The sequence below is a fragment of the Montipora foliosa genome, chromosome 6 (genome assembly GCF_036669935.1).
Source record: "Montipora foliosa isolate CH-2021 chromosome 6, ASM3666993v2, whole genome shotgun sequence".
NCBI classification, from domain to species: domain Eukaryota; kingdom Metazoa; phylum Cnidaria; class Anthozoa; order Scleractinia; family Acroporidae; genus Montipora; species Montipora foliosa.
In genome coordinates this window covers 15,838,696-15,841,853 of record NC_090874.1, presented here as the reverse complement: position 1 = coordinate 15,841,853, position 3,158 = coordinate 15,838,696, and positions in this window count along the sequence as shown.

Sequence of the window (3,158 nt, the reverse complement as noted above, 5' to 3'; positions counted from 1 at the left end):
TTTTAGCCGATTGCCTTTAAAATTCACAGTATTTACGTGATTTTTTTATGTTTTAATATCTTGTTCAATTCCGAAGAACCTTTTCCTTTAATATGAAAGCAAAACAACGGACAAAAAGCCTTTCTTTCAAATAATTCTTGACCTGAACAATAGTATCAATGTCCCAATAGTGAATGTCGACCCGAAGACGGTGCAGCGTTGAGTACAAATAAATATAAATAGCCAGACACATATCATATCCTCATCATCTATCTTTCTTTACCCTCGGATTTTTAGAGTAGCTTGTTGTAAGCTAATTTCTCCGAGCATTTACCCTCCCAAACCAAGGATACATCACAGAAGACAGACCACATCACCGGGAACTACATGCCCTACTCTTTGCGACAATGTGTGTGGGGTTCTTTTTACGTCCCACAGGATTATGACCATTGAAGGGTTGTGAGAAGGGCCTGCGGCTTAGCGTCCCTTATCCGAGAAGACTATAGAGGGGTCTAACCATTTGCAGATGTAGTAACAAAGGCAGCACTTTCTCCTCAGTTATTTAAAGACCCTGAGTGTTGGTCCGGCCGGGAGTTGAACTCACGCCCTCCCGCGTGACAGCCCGTGCTCAACCAACTGAGGCCACACGGTGCGCAGGTCAAACGAGATCACAGGTTTTTGCTTAAAGCCTTAAAACAAGGAATTGGGAACCCAGTTTCCGAAAATTCGAACACGAAACCCGGAATCCGGACAAGAACTTGTCACCACAGCGTCTTGCACAATGTTTACTTTCATGCTCCCTGATTTATTTGTCACGCGCTGACTGCTTTTGGGAGTGGATTCATGTATTACCTTTGGAAGCGCATTCAACCGCTGTGGTCTTTTTCTTTTTCTTAATCGTGGGGTGATCATGTTTTTGACATCAACTATTACATCAGTTGTTTTCGGGCGCTTGACTTTTTGTTGATTACAACCCGTCTGTTGATCTCTTTAGGGTGGGTTCGATTGACACAATTACGGAAGCAAATAGTTGTAATAATGATTTGAAGTAGTATGTTTGGCGTAGTTTTTTATGCAACTAGGATGTTGAAGATATGTTTAAATTTCATTTTAGGTGGTGTTTGATAATTTCCATGTGAATCGCTTGTAAAGGAAACGAAGCATTGTCTGATCTCAATTCTAGGTATTCCCATACCGGAATACTGTCGATCGAACCGCAGCCTTACATTGTACGTGCAATACTTATGGAAAGCATTTTACTACAACACGAAAATGGAAAAATTTCCTCTCAGATCGCCCTTTCTATAAAGTATACAGGAAATAGCTAATATCTAAAACAATTTTAATTTTATTTCAATCAAAACAATTGCTTCCCAAGTCAGTACTTACAGCGGTTATCATTCTCACACGCCCCTCAACGACTTTTTTTTCATTTTTCGAAACAAAATTTGGGTTAAGGTCAGTCAATCCATTAGTTTCGAAAAATGAAAACGAAGTCGTTGAGGGGCGCGTGTCACTGATAACCGCTGTAGGCTCAGATAACGTTTTCGGCTTCACAAGAATTCACTGTTCACGATCACAAAATACTTTTGATTATTTCGTTTTGGTAGTCGATTGTAAATACAACCCTTGTCAGTTGTCATTGGACAAATAGAAGAGACTGGTCCTGTCTTAAAGGGGCACTGTCATGAGCTGCGCATGCTCGAGTTTGTTTGCTCTCGAGCCCACGGGAAATTCTAGCCCCCATCATGGATTCACGCGTGAGTCACGTATATTCGCCGGAGTATCTCCTTTGTCCACCGTGGCCCTTCCCAGTGGACACCATTTTGATTTGTCGATTCCACTTGAAAAAAGTTAACCTAACACTTTTCAAGTTTTCACAAGACGCTAGCGCATGCGCTTCTCGTGACAGTTCCCCTTTAAATAGTGGTGCACGCGGAGCTTCGTGGAAGCAATGTAAAAAGAAATTATCCGGCATATCAATTAATTTTCATTAAAGAAACCGACTCTAAGAAGAAGATTGTTGGACATAAATGCAATTCTTTTAAAACAATAATGTCAATGACATCCAATTCGTGCTTGCAATTCACTTCATTGTAATTTGAACAAGGTCAAAAATGAGTAATCTAAACACGATGCACATCTTTTTCCTAAAACATGGACTAAATTTGAACTTTTCTTTGCATGCATGCTAACTCTTCCGGCACTGTGGCGATATCCGTCCTAATAACAGCCACTACAGGGCTTTTGATATTTTTTTTCGTTTTCCCTTTTCTTTTGCGTGGGATAGTTAACTTAACTATCACAATACCACGGTACAAATCGATAAACGATTAAATTGACTTACGCCAATAGAAAAACCAGTGGAAGTTAATTTCAGCTGCTGACTTGGAGCATTGGAAACAAAGTGAAGAAATTCCTTTTTCCCAGTTGTAAAGTGTGTCTGGCTATTCCACCTTGAAAAATGACGAATCATACGCATATACGAGTGCAGCCAGAGAGAGAGTTGAGTTGGACTCACGGTCAACACATTGGAATGGAAAATGATCTCGCTTAACACAAGTACGCTGGGTCTGTTCTCGATCTTCCGGGCGCTTCACTCTCAGCGTATACTGGGCGCAACAATTGTCTCAACTGTCTTGAGATTAAGACTTCGCTCACCATATATATATGTGGCCTCCTTCTGCCTTGCAGGCAATGGATCATGGCGTGGGCACTTTTGCACGTTACTGCGAAGACTGACTCTGGAGATGCAAGGCCTATGGCAGCGTGAACAGGCGTAAGTCATCGAGTTCGACGGGTTGTTAGTGGAAACCTTCTCCTTCTGTCTCTTCTCCTTCCAAGTCCTTATCCTCTATACCTCTTCCCGTTTGCAGCCCGTCTTGACAGCTATCTCCACTTAATTAATTCGGTCGTCAGCCGGCGACTCCCAGTTGTCTACACTGATTTTGGCTTCCTTCATGTCCCGTTTGCAGACGTCTTTGTGGCGAAAAAAGCGGCCTCCCTGTTTGCCTTGAGCCAGCTGTCCCATAAAGTAGGTCTTTTGGAAGGTGCTCAGGGCCCATGCGGTGGACATGGCCTCGCCAACGTAATCTACGCTCTGAGAGGAGGTACTCGATAGTTGGCAGTTCTGCAGTTTCAAGCACGTCGTGGTTGGAGATCTTATCCTTCCAGGTGAT